Below are 15,237 nucleotides of genomic sequence, written 5' to 3'. Positions count from 1 at the left end.
ATCCCTGAAATCTGACCCTCTGGACCCCACAAGAATGAATCAAAATAAGACTTTTTTTGTTTAGACTAGACCCAGATTAACTTATTTTTAATTTTATAACTCTATAAAAACTTTGAGTGAATGTAGTGTTGGAGTCCATGAAGTAGATAAAGCAGTAGTAGGTTCTTGTAAATGAGAATCCCAAGTCTTTTGAACCTCCTTGCTTATACTTGGGGAATTCTGTAACTATATACATCATGCTTTATTTTTGCACACAAATTTTCTCAAGCTACATCCTCAGTAAAAATTCCATTATTTCTATTTTCATAACTAATTTGTCCACAATTGATCTATTTGGTATGCTAGGAAAAAAAGGTCATGGCTTAAGAACTCGATTTACAAAAGTGCAATATTTATAAAATTTAATTCAAGTGTTTATTTTATATACTGTTGTGTGCTGCTTGAGTAAATCACATAGGATTTTCACCTCTAGAGACTCATAGCCAAATTGCCAACCCTCCCGACTTTGGTTTCTTTAAGTGTAGTTCTTATACGACCACACTTAGAGTCACTTTGTGAACATCTGAAAATCGTAACATTCCACTAAGGTAGTTTAACTTAGGCACCTATATTTTTAGATTATTTATATTTTCAAAATAGTGAGTAGGATACAAATGCCACCCATGGACTGTGAGAAACTATTTAGTCAATCCCCATCTGATAAGACTAATATCTAAGATATACAAGGTACTGACAGAACTTAACAATAACAAAAACATCTAACCCTAGCCAAAAAATGGGGAGAAGAAATTAACAGATATTTTCTCAAAGAAGAAATACATTGGCCAAAAGACACATGAAAAAAGTTCTTTACATTACTAGTCATCAGGGAGAAGCAAATAAAAACAATATTGAAGCATCATCCCACACCACAGAGACTGGTACACATCACAAAGAGCAAGAACAACCAGTGCTGGCATGGATAAGGTGAGAAAGAAACTTTCATTCATTGCTGGAAAGAATGCCATCTTGTCTAGCTTTTCTGGAAAACAATATGAATATTCCTCAAAAATCTGGAAATTGAGCTACCATAAGATCCAGCAATACTTTCTACTAGGTAATATACCCTAGGAATACAAAAACACAATTACAATAATGCCCTCTGAACTCCTATGTTCATTGTAGTGCTATTTACAATAGCCAGAATTTGCAAACAACCCAGGTGCCAGACAACAGATAAGTGGCTAAAGAAACTGTGGCACATCTCCACAATGGAATACTACATAGCTGTCAGGAAAAATGAAGTCATAAAATTTTCCTTTACATGGATGGACATGGACTATCATGCTGATTAAAATGAGTCAGAGAGAGACAGATAAACACAGAATAGTCTCACTCATCTGTGGGATTTAAAAAAATAAGATATGGTAATAATACACAGAGAAAATAGAGATGAGGTACTATAGGACCAGCCCACTATATGAAACTTACCACAAACAGTGGTGAGTTGCATTTAGAAAAATAACAGCACTGACAACTAACATGACTATGATAGTGAGAGAGAGAGAGAGAGAGAGAGAGAGAGAGAGAGAGAGAGAGAGAGAGAGAGAGAGAGAGAGAGAGAGAGAGAGAGAAATAAAATGCAGGAGCGGTGGTGCTAGAGGTAAGGTGCCTGCCTTGCAAATGCTAGCCTAGGAAAGACTGCGGTTCGAGCCCCCAGTGTCCCATATAGTCCCCCCAAGCCAAGAGCAATTTCTAAACACATAGCCAGGAGTAACCCCTGAGCGTCAAATGGGTGTGGCCCAATAAAACAAAACAAAACAAAACAAAAAACAAAGACAGGCAGGAAGTGGGAGAAGGGAAAGTTATACTGGTGAAGAGTGGTGTACATTTGATGACTGAAACCCAACTGCAAACATTTTTGTAACCATAGTGCTTAAATAAATTATTAAAAAAATAAAGATAAAATAAATAAATAATATTTTTTTAACTTTTCAGTTATCTATTTGCATGTAGCATCCCAAGCAGTAAGTGCTCAGGAGTACAAGAAATCCTTCACATCGATTCTCAGTCAACTGAACCAGTGGTTCAAAGCAAGGCCCCCTAAATGGGATACTGTTTGGAGTTGAAAGATACCTCACAAATGCCACTTCAACAGTTCTTGGGGTCCTCCAGGGTTATAGTTAGCAATGATCAGAACCATGTAGTGACACAGATCAACTTGAGTTCAGCTGCATATAAGGCATATGCATTCATGGAATCTTTATTTTTAAAAGCAACCCCAGGGGATTCTTTGAGATCAACAACAAAAATGTCCTTTGCACTCCTATACTCACTCTATATTCACTGCAGCACTGTTTACAATAGTTAGAATCTGGAAACAACCAAGGTGCCTTAGATACTTCGTATCTTTGCTAATATTTTAGACCTCAAACCAGGAGAACATTCTATTTAGCTACCTGGTGATGTTGTGGAACAGACTAGAGAGAAAGGGACATGTTTTGTTACCAATAACTTTACTAAACCTCTAAGGGAGAAAATTGTAGCCGACTGGAGAGAAGTTATCCAAATAAAAACCCCTCTTGCTCCATACATTACAGGCACAAATCATAAAGAAATAAAGACTTGAGGAATAAACTGTAATATGATACCAGGATTCAAGTTCAGATGTGCCTACTGTAGAAAGGATCCATCTCTTCTACAATCCATTCTTACCTCTGAAGTAGATGTTTCATAATCTGTGTTAACAGAAAAAGGATGCCATCTTACTAATATTGAATGGCTTGCCAATCCTACAGGAATTTTAATATATTCCCTCAAGCTCCAAGTGAAAGATTTTTAAATGCTTCCAGCTATCAAAGAATTTTTGTGTTTCGTGTCCAATAGTAGTACACTGAAGTAGTCCAAAGGAGTGAACTGGAAGTAGACCAGCCTACTCACAAGGAACTGGCTATGTCATTGTAATGATCAATGACTTAACCTTTGGTCATAGGCTTGGTTCTATGGGTAATTAACTAGATAGTCTTGGAGGGGTTGCCAGAAAACAACTTAAGTCAATCAGGGGTGTCCCTAACCTACCCTCTCTTCATCACTGTATATCCCCTCCCTATACACAGCCCCTCCATCTTCCACACAATTTCTGAAATTTGGAATCTTTTGTTTTGTAATTCAATGCCATTATTCTATGCTATCCACATCCATAGTCAATTTATTTATATACTACATAGGAATGAGATCAGTCAGTATTTGACCTCCCCATCAGTTATTTCACTTATTTCAATAATACCTTCATGTTATCCCCAAGTAGAACTCAAATTACTGTGAACTGGAAGAGATCACATATACCTGAACTACTACAAGATCTCTTGTTTCCTCTCCTCTCTATCCACTCTGCCATTCACCTTTTTCCAATACATTTATTCCGAAACAAACTAAGTCATAACATGCAATTCCCTTACTAAAATTCTTTGACAGTTTCTAGTTGATCTTAGTAAGATTAAACTTCCTAATAAAGACTAAATCCCCAACCTCAGTCCATTTTTTTCTTTTTAATGAAAATTTTATTGAATAACCATAAATTACAGAGTTATAAAGTTATTCTTGACTAAGTTACATGTATACAATGTTCCAACACCAATCCCTTTACTGGTGTCTACTTCTCTTCACCAGTATCTCCAGTTTTCCTTCAGCCCCCTGAACTGCTTCTATGGCAGAAACTGTTTTCTCTTTTTAGGTCCTGTGATTTACTGAACTGTTACTGATAAAATAACATGTCACTATACCTTCTATAGGTACCTAGTCCTGCTCCAGAGTAACCACCCTCTATCATTGTCATAAAGGTCCCTTCTCAAACCTATCTTATCTTCCTTCCAACTACAGTGTCAATTTTTCTACTAAGAACCAATTCTGATCTTCATTTCTTTTTTTATATTTATTTTATTTAAACACCTTGATTACATACATGATTATGTTTGGGTTTCAGTCATGTAAAGAACACCACCCATCATCAGTGCAACATTCCCATCACCAATGTCCCAAATCTCCCTCCTCCCCACTCAAACCCCGCCTGTACTCTAGGCAGGCTTTCCATTTCCCTCATACATTCTCATTATTAGGACAATTCATAATGTAGTTATTTCTCTTACTAAACTCATCACTTTTTGTGGTGAGCTTCATGAGGTGAGCTGGAACTTCCAGCTCTTTTCTCTTTTGTGTCTGAAAATTATTATTGCAAGAATGTCTTTCATTTTTCTTAAAACCCATAGATGAGTGAAACCATTCTGCATCTTTCTCTCTCTCTCTGACTTATTTCACTCAGCATAATAGATTCCATGTACATCCATGTATAGGAAAATTTCATGACTTCATCTCTCCTGACAGCTGCATAATATTCCATTGTGTATATGTACCACAGTTTCTTTAGCCATTCGTCTGTTGAAGGGCATCTTGGTTGTTTCCAGAGTCTTGCTATAGTAAATAGTGCTGCAATGAATATAGGTGTAAGGAAGGGGTTTTTGTATTGTATTTTTGTGTTCCTAGGGTATATTCCTAGGAGTGGAATAACTGGATCGTATGGGAATTCAATTTTCAGTTTTTGGAGGAATCTCCATATCGCTTTCCATAAAGGTTGATCTTCATTTCTATTGCTATTGGACATTACTTTTTCTCCTACAGTGTTTCTTTAGATCCTGCATATGAGTGAGGTAATTCTGTGTCTTTCTCCTTCTCCTTGACTGATTTCAGTCAGCATGATACTGAATCCAGATCATGTAGAAGAAAAGTTGCATGACTTCATCATATTTATGGCCAAGTAATATTCTATTGTGTATATATACTATAGCTTCCTTATCCAGTCATCTGTTCTTGAATACTTGGATAGTTTCCAGATTTTGGCTATTGTAAATATTGCTGCAATCAAAAAAGGAGTGCAGACATCTTTTCTTCTTGTTTTAAGGCCCTTGGCGTATATTCCAGGAGTGGAATCGTTGGCATATGTGAAAGCTCAATTTCTAATTTTTGAGGAATGTCCATAATATCTACACAAAATACTGAACCAGTCAACATTCCCATCAGCAATTAATGATAGAAAAAATATTTTTCTTATCAACATCAACACTAGTTGTTATTTGTAATGAGTGCAAGTCTTTTTGGTGTGAGATGATTTTTTTTAATTTGCATTTCCATGATGCTTAGTGATATATAACATTTTATCATATGCTTTTTGACAATTTTTATTTCTTGTCTGAGAAACCATCTGTTAATCTCTTCTACCCATTATTTGATGGGGTTGTATTTTTTCTTATAAAATTATACCAGTGCTTTATGTATCATGAAGAGTAACCTTTTATTGAATACTGCTGTTAAATTCTTTTCCTGAGGAATTCTTTTAACTATTAGGGGAGGGGTATTGTTCAATATAAATTTCAGGAATTTGAAAACTGTTATGGGTATCCTTATATGCATTAAACTTATATAATGCTTTGGGGAACACTGTCATTTTGATAATGCCAATCCTTCCAATCCATTAGTAGAGGATGTAATTCTATTTTCTGTGTCCTCTTTTATTTCTTTAAATAATATTTTAAAGTTTTCTTTGTATATATCTTTTACCTCTTTGTTTAAGCCATTTCCTAGATACTTGATTTTCAAAGGCACAATAGTATATTAGATCATTCTTTCAATTTCTCTCTTCTATTTCCTTATTTGCACATAGAAAAACCATGGACTTCTTAATGTTGATTTTGTAGCCTGCCACTTTACTATGCAAATCTATTGTTTGTAGAAAATTTTTAGTATAGAATGAATGCCTCACCAAGAATAGTTTATTTAGCCAGACTCTCAGCCAGATATGAAGAAGCAATACACAACTTCATGGATAAACAACAGCTCAGTAATTTCCTAGTCTACAAAGCAATTTAACAAGAAGAGCAGAAGGAGCTACTTAAGATAAGACAGATGTCATAAACATGCTAAACTTCTAAGCAAAGATGACATAAAACTCTATGATAGTAAACTCACTCAATGTTGAGAGGCCTAAATGCACCAATTAAGACATACATAATTACAGATAAATTAGAAAATTAAATTTAAATTTTTGCTGCCTAAAACAAACACATTTGAATAGTCAGGACAAAGAAAGAATCAAAGCCAGAGGTTAGAAGACAGTATTTTAAGCAAACAATCCCCACAAAAAAACCAAAGTGGCCATATTAGTACCAGAAATATGTTCCTTTCTACAATAAAGCTCCTTCTAGTTTGGCCTTTCTCAAGGGAGTACTTTTTACATGCTAACTCATCCACTTATCTTTTAAACCTTAGTTCATTATCATCGCCCTATGGATCTTCCTCCATTCTTCCTTCTAGCTTCTTCCCACCACTAAATCAATTTCTCCTGTTCTCCTCTCTCCAAGTTTCCTTCACTGACCACAGTTCACACACAATTACACATCCTATGGTGAGTTCTTATCTTATCCACTAGAGTATAAGCTGCCTTCAGGTGGAAATTGTTTCTTCACCCACCATTTTTTCCTGGCACCTGACCAAAGAACCTGAGATATAGGAAAACAAAACAAAACAAAAACAATTGTGCTGTTGTTGATATCATTGGCTAATATTATCAAGTGCCCAAATGTGCTAGTTTTGTCTTTAAATTATTTACTAGTGTAGGTTCACTCAAGTCTTACTACTATACAAGTAATAAGCATGCCATTGGGAGCTTGATGACAAAAGAGACTGTAAGCCCTCAGAAATGCTATCAACATTTTCCTGGAAACTGAACATTCAAGTGACATGACACAAAGGGAAAGCATGTCTTTAAATAATTTTATTTTTGTCTAGCTTTCTTGGCCTGGAATATTTTTCCTAACCTACATTATAATAAGATAATATTGAATAAAATGGGTTTATTTGAAAACTTTCTCTACATTATTTCTTTAAACCTATTTTTTCTTATTGAAGTGATTTATTTTTCTCTAAGTAACTACAAATGTAAGACATAAGTTAAGTGTAAAATGACCCTGGTGAGAGAAATTAATAAGATTCCTATTGGTGGTGAAGCTACACCCTAGAGTCACAAACCACTATAATATTAAGATTTCTTTTCACTTTCAAGAATAGATATTTATATTAAGAATGAATGTTCGAATCCTGGTGTCCCACATGGTCCCCTGTGCCTGCCAGGAGCTATTTATGAGCAGGAGTAACCCCTGAGCACCGCTGGATGTGACCCAAAAACTAAAAACTAAAAAAAAAAAAATGAATGAATGAATGTTCTAAAGAAAAGAATGGGAGAAAGTAAAAGAAATTTGCAAAGTTGAATGGATAGACCAAGGTCAAGATAAAGTAGAGAAATAAATTAAGGGAACTATAGTAACACCAAAATGGAAGATGGAGTATTGAGAAGCAGATTAGACATTCTAGACAGTTCTCAAATCTGTCATCAAATTCTATGCCTTTACACCTCCCTCTGCTCTCTCCAATTGCACATCATTTCTTATTTCATTCTTCCCCTTTGTCCTCATTAGTAGCATTCTTAAAGTAAGCCAGATGAGGTTCGGTATTTAATAAATCTATATGTAAATAGCCAGGCTCAGTAGATATTCTCAAGAAAAATGCAATTATGAATTATGTCCTCCCATTCACAAAAGAACTGATAAGAGTTATTTACATTTGAGGGAACCAGAAAAGACTATAAAAATTAAGTAGACATTGACATTGATATAGAATTACTGGTTAGTTATTAGATGGTAAGAAGGTAAGGGAATTAAAATTAAGGCATTAAGGGGAGAGGATGCAACTTGGGAGAAGATATAAGAGAGTGTGGTAGGTATCTAGATACTCTCACCCATGATAAATAGCATAATAAGACAAGGGAATGAATGGTAGCTCTTGATAGAAAAATGTTGGCCCTGGATATAGAAATGAAAATGCCAAGTAAAAGAAGCATAGTATAAGGGAAATGAGATTAAAGTAGACTAAAGTTAGCATAGGGGCAATGGTCAAGGGTTTTGGACATTTCAATACTATAGAATTGGCAAAACTATGAATATCAAAGCCTTAGTAGTAAGTATTAGCATAAGATGTGACCAAAAAATAATAAGTAAAATTTTAAAAGATGAGCTTACTAAGAAGTCTGGCTGGAGAGAGGAAAAAGTTCTTGAATCATTGATGTGGCAATGATGACACTAGTGGTGGAATTAAAGTTGAAATATTGAATGATTGAAACTTGGTTATTTTGTTATGTAAAACGCAATGCCTAAATTTAAAAAACACTTAATTAACAGATTTTATAAATTAAAAAACTTTAAAATGTTTAAATAACTATGCTATTGAGGATACAGTATGAAAAGTGAAATGGGAAAGAATACTTGATATATTTTAGAAAATATTGGATAACACAGTTAAATATTTTCTGGGAACCATTGAAATTTTCTGGCAAGATAGTGACATAGGAAAATATATGCCTCAGAGCATCTAGTATGGATACTGGGTAGAGAATGAGGCAGAAAGGAAAAGTAATTCTAGTAGGCACACTTTTCCCATAGAGTTTTCAAAACTTTTGACTTTGGAGAAAATAAGTGTTTGGAGGGATTGTGCTATGCAGGTTTAGCAGCAGCCTGACCTCTATATGTTAGATGTCACTATGACAACCTGAAATAAATCTAGATATTTCTAATTGCTCCCTGGAAGGCATTTGATGAGTAGATTATTGATCAAAGCAAGGACTAATGAGAACTAATAACCCAGTATAAGCTGAAGGGAAATAAAAGACAGCTCTGTCTCTAACTCTACAAAAGATAAGATAAAGACAAAATGGGAACCAGGGAAATTTTTGTGCTTCACATCGGAATGTTTATGGAAAAAAACACAAGCCATTGAAAAGGAGCATATTTATAGCAGGGTATAAGGATTTGGTTTTTTTGGTTTTCTGTTTGGTTTTGGGCCATACTCATCAGTGTTCAGGGGTTACTCCTAGTTCTGTGTTCATCAGTTACTCTCAGCGGCTCCAGGAACCATAACGGGTACTTGAATCAAACCTGGATCAGATGTGTAAGACAAACACCCAATCCATTGTACACTCTAGTCCAGGGATCTCAAACTCAATTTACCTGGAGGCCGCAGGAGGCAAAGTCTGGGTGAGGAAAGACCGCATAAGGGATTTCTCTTACTGAATATTCGCAATAAAAATCGCATTCTTAAGAAAAAATATTGCAAAAAAATCGCATTAAATCGAACGGAACTGTTCGGGGTATGCGAATGTTTAATGCGATTTTTTTCTTACTAATGCGATTTTTAATGTGATTATTCGGTGAGCGAATAATTGCAAATACTGCGATATTTGAAGGCTGGCCGTGGGCCACAAAATATTGTACGGAGGGCCGCAAACGGCCAGCGGGCCACAAGTTTGAGACCCCTGCTCTAGTCCCAGAATTGTTTTATTTTTAATGTTATACTAGCTATTTTGCTGCTCCCATATGTAAAGATATTCTGTAGGTTTTTAGTGGATGTGCAGTCAAGATCTCTTTAAGAAGGGCTAAAGACTCAAAAGCAGATATCCAAAATGACTGATAGGTGGGACAAATACAGTGAATAAAGTTGCTCTAATAACAAAAAAGAAATCACTAGAGAAGAATTGACTTTAGAAGCTTATATACTTTTACTTGCAGTGAGAAGCAGTACATTCAAGAAGTACTTTTTATGGCATAGGCCTAATGATAAGTAACAAACTAGTAACCTTGGGAATCTAGGAATACAACTGAGCCACCTTTAGAAGACAGCTCAATGCAGTTTCAAGTTTAATCCTAAAAATGATTTTTTTTATTTTTAATAAAATCTTTATTTAAGCACCATGATTACAAGCATGACTGTAGTTGGGTTTCAGTCATAAACAGAACACCCTCCTTCACCAGTGCAACATTCCCACCATCAATGCCCTCCCTCCCTCCTTCCCAAACCCTGCCTGTATTAGAGACAGGCATTCTACTTCTTTCATTCATCAAGATTGTCATGATAGTTGTTAGTGTAGTTATTTCCCTAACTGCACTCACCATTCTTTGTGATGAGCTTCATATTGTGAGCTGGTTCTTTTAGCCCTGATCTCTAGTATCTCTGGGTATTATTACAATAATGTCTTTTATTTTTCTTATATGCCACATATGAGTGAGACCATTCTGTGTCTATCTCTCCCTCTGACTTATTTCACTCCACATAATAGATTCCATGTACATCCACATATAGGAGAATCTCATGACTTCATCTCTCCTGACTGCTGCATAATATTTCATTGTAAATGATTTTGAAGTGTGTGTTCTATGTCAAGTTCTGTACTAGTTTGTTTTATCATAAAATATTTAGGGTACATATTTTCTTCCCCTAATATATAAATAATATAAACTCTCTAGAGCAGGTTTCTCATTTTACCAACTTCTTCACCCAGGGATACCCATGTCATAATTTGAGGTACAAGATGGAGAAAATGTTAGTGTTAGGAGTCTGACAAATCCAAGTGAAATTTCTTAACCTTATTTATTCAAACTGGATTTGTAATCTTTGTAACCCTAGTATATCGAGTTATAGGGGGTGATAGTCTCACTCTCCATTGTGAAAGTGAGTGATATAAAATGTATGAAGTATATAGTAGTTGCTCACTACTTAAGAGCTCTTTTACTGTTTGGATGACAGATAAAGGGAGATTTATAGAGATAGAAGAGATATGAGACATGAGATCCGAGAGATATGAAAAAAACATCCCTGGTATTTTTATAACACAAAATCTTGAGGATGGTGACACTATTTTGGAACATTATAATAAGGAGTATAAGCACCACAAGGAAAATTTCAGGAGTTGGCATTTAGTTTCTTACTTGGACTGAGAGAATAGAGCTAGATATCTGCTAACCATGCAATCCAAATAAGTGATGAGTGGGGAGTAAATAGGAGGTAGCAGAAAACAGAGTATTTTTCTCAAGGATGCTGTGCTCAATAAAAGGATAACAATTTAAACATATTGGCTAAAATGGCTTCTATATTGTGTTGTGAAATTCCAAAGTCAGAAGTATCTATCACCTCCCAAAATTAGAATGAAAGTTTTTCCCCCTTAAAACATGTCCTATATGTGTTTAGAATACTCTTTCAAAGTTCTGCCTCTAATGGTCACAATAGGTAACCACAATAGTCACAATATTTTAAACAATTTTAATATATGGCAAGCTCTTCAGCCTTCTTCAGTCCTCTAGTATGGTAGCATCCACCCTGTACTAGTGTGGCAACATCGCTGGAATCCCCAGCCTGAGATCTCTGTCAGAAAACATTTGCAACCACCTACAAGCATGTGTTAAATAGATAAAATCACAGTATACTGAGTCACAAAACAACCATGTTGATTAAAATGATATTTTGTTGTAATCACTGTATCATAGTAATTATAATTTTTAGTATTGGGGTCAAAAGTTTGAAATAAATCTAATATCTGGTCTCCCAGGTGTTCCATAGAAAAAATACATATAATTTCTTAAATCAGCAGGGGATAGTAGGAGCAAATCACCTTCAACTACTCCTCCTTTGAATTCCCAGATGTTGTTCTGAGATGATTTGGGCCTTGAAGAGGCTGTGGGTTGCAGGTAAGCTTCTATGACGTACTCAGGTGAGACAGGGTAGAAGTTGATTGAAAGATGATTTCTGGGGGCCGGGCGGTGGCGCTAAAGGTAAGGTGCCTGCCTTGCCTGCGCTAACCTTGGACGGACCGCGGTTCGATCCCCCGGTGTCCCATATGGTCCCCCAAGCCAGGAGCAACTTCTGAGCACATAGCCAGGAGTAACCCCTGAGCATTCCCGGGTGTGGCCCAAAAACCAAAAAAAAAAAAAAAAAAAAAAAAAAAAAAGAAAGATGATTTCTACTTGATGTATAGACAAAAAAAAAAAAAATGAGGAAATAGTTTGGTTGCAGCTGGTTCCCATCTGGTCTTCTCTCCAGAGAGTATCTCTTATACTGGAGGGATTAGTGGAATGCTTTGGATTTAGGTTTTTTTTATTATGCAAAATTCACTGTGATCAGTTTTATAAGTAAATTTGAAGGCAAAAAAATGGCTTCTTTTAAAAAATTGAAAAGTCAAAACTCTTCTTTGTAGTGATTTTGAGTACTGGGAGAGACAATTATAGTTCCCTTTCTTCCAGGCAACTAAATTAGTCTAATAACTAGAGCTAGATTAGTCTATAAACAGCTCTTGACACTAATATTTTTCCTCTGATCATTTCAATGCTTTAGCTATAGAGAAAATAATAATTCCCATGCTTTACTGTCTAAATACCAAACTAACCTTTGTTATATCAATCCCATCTCCTCTAAACAATCACCGAAATAACAAAATAATAATATCCTCCAAACACATTCTTATATGACCTCAGCATGTTTTGAAAACTTGTTATGAAAGAACAGTGACAGGCAGGCAGGACAAGAATGCATTGACATCACTTCTATGTTGGATTAAGGCACAATCCTTACCAAGAGAACAGCAGCCTTTTCCTAGCAGGGCCTGAAATCACAACAGTGATGAGGAATCTCTTTACCCTTCAGGCTAGGCTCAAGACTCCATGAAACAACTAGCTGGAGCCAAAGGTTGGACAGCCGAATCCCTGGCTAGGGAGATTGCTGATTTCCCTGGTGATTAGAGAAATTGCCCTTTTATGCCCTAGACTAGTGTTTCTCAATTATTTTCTGTCATGCCCCCCCAGGAAGAAGAAAACATTTTTTCGCGCCTCCCTCGCGACTGTAAATAGTATCTTTATTTAAAAAAATACTTTAACCTGCAAAACAAAATTATATAAAATAATTTGAGCTGATTTTTTAATCAGAGGTGATGTCTGGCTTAATGGCTACCATGAGCACATTTTGCAATGCATAGCTTTTCGAAACGGGGTTTGAAGCAGGACACAGCAACTCTCAGCTCCAGAGACATACAGAGACATAAACACGGGGCTTAGCTTGTTATGGCAGTGTTTGGAGGTCAAACGAGCCCCCCTTTACAGAGCCTTGCGCCCCTCCTGTGGGGAGAGCCTCACTATTTGAGAAGCACTGCCTTAGACAAACACAGCTTATTCCAAGCAATATTTTTTTCTTCTGTCACAGAGAGCATCAGGAGCACCTGAACTAGAAGAGAGAGGAGTCCAAAGACCTGTCAGCCGCTACATCTCCTGCATGAACCATAGAAAGATCCTGCAGAATAAGCTCTACTTTTTTCCCTTCACATAGTCATCACTCTCTACCATGGGCCCCCATTTTCAAAGCAAACTTTATGTGTAATTCACGGCTTTCATGTTTCCACTTTGTTTTCCATTGCCAAGGCTGTAAAACTCATCTTCCTTAATATGAAGCCGTCTCTTGATACCTGCATTTCTCTGTAGCTTTGTTTCACCTTCTCCTACAACTCACTTTCAGCTACACAATACCCCACGAAGGTTCCAAAAACAATGAGACCTTTTCACAACTCAGTGTCTTTGCACCAGCTATCCTCTCTAGGCACATACTTCCATGGTGGTCCTTGAATACTCTCTTGTCCTTAAAATATGTCATTTCCACAGAAAAGCTTTCACTGAAGGCCCTTGTTATGATAGGTGAAAAACCATTTCCTGCTTCCTTGCATCACTTTTTACATACATTTCTGAGAGATAAAGGACAACAACATCTATTAGGATGCATATTTGTGACTAATAAAATTTGTATCCTAGCTGTATGTATGCTATTCTCTGACCTGAGGGGAAAAAAATCTCCAAAATTATGCCTTAGTTTTCTTATTTTCTTATAATACAATGTAAATAATAGTAATTTTTGCATAGTATTACTGTAAGAATTAAACATTCTAGCCACTTAAAACCCTTAAAAGAGTACCTTGCAAATAATAAGAGCTTGACAGGTGCTAGCTACTATTATTATGGCCACTAAAATTTTAATATTTCACCATCTGTTTTGGTGTCTCTCTCCTTGTCTAGAAAAGAGGGTAGGGACCATGTCTTATTCATGGTTATATTCCTTGAGCCTAACAGCTTCATGTTATAATATGGCCTCAATAAATGTTTATTGAATAGGTAGACTATTTTCTAGACTATAAAATATTTCATGACTCTAGAGATTAAATCTCAAGAAACTTAACTTCTTACTTTTGTTCCACAGAAAGAAGAACATTGTACAAAACCCTAAAACAATCAAATCTTGGCAAAAATGCTCAAAGTCAATCTCATACATTGCTAAGTGAAGAGGGATATTGGAGCTCTGAGCAAACTACAGTGTTTTACCAGACTTTACCAGAAGTCCTTGGAAAAGTTACTTTTGTTAATTTTTTCCTATATAACTTTATTGAATATCAAGCATATAATAGACTTTTTAACAGACTGGGAGAAAAACATTGCAAAAAACAAACAAGGTTTTTATTTTGGTGGTTCTTGACACAAAAGGAAATCGGACTTTAAACAATAATACAAGAGAAAGAAAAAAAGAGAAATTGGATAGTTATAATTTCTATGGTATAAATAAAGTTAGTTAGAAAGTGCATGGGAAGGCTACATTAGTGAAGTCAAGGAAAGTCTTTGAAGGACAATATAACATTTATACTTAAATTTGAGACCTACAGAAAAACATTCTAGGCAGCATAGCCAGCTATACAAGGGTCTAGTGTGAAGTTAAGCTTGGATCAGAGGCAAACTCACATGCTCAAAGCATGAAAAATGAAGATAAGAGTAGTGCCATAAGGAGAAGAAAGGATGTAGTTATATGGCTGAGTACTTGCTTTGTAGATGGGAAGTCTTGAATTTATGACCTGGTGAACACACAAAGTAAAGATAGTACAAACTTCCTCATGGAGGAAATCAGGGATTCTATAAGTCAGGATAAGAAATATAGATTATAAACTAAACACCTGATTTTGTCATTGGAAATTTTTGGCAAGATAATATGATTTTTTATGCTTTTAAAAATTTTAGACCTTAATTTATGAAGTTATTTCATTCATATAAGTAGAAAATGATACACAGAAGTGCAGAATATGTCTGTGGAAAAGAGTTTAATGAATAAGATTCCTGATGTTGATTAACTAAAGGCAGCAATGAGAGAAAATAATCAAGGATGGCCTTTCTATTTTGCTCATTCTGATTAAGACAATCCTGTTGATAGGACACCCCGACATACTTGCTTTATCCCATAAACCAGGTAACATGAAAGACTGTCTTCTCAATTGAAATGTCTAGGTGAGGTGTAGATGGAAAGTGAAAG

Source organism: Suncus etruscus, chromosome 1 (genome assembly GCF_024139225.1).
Source record: "Suncus etruscus isolate mSunEtr1 chromosome 1, mSunEtr1.pri.cur, whole genome shotgun sequence".
Lineage (NCBI taxonomy): Eukaryota > Metazoa > Chordata > Mammalia > Eulipotyphla > Soricidae > Suncus > Suncus etruscus.
Note: the sequence above shows the minus strand (reverse complement) of the source record.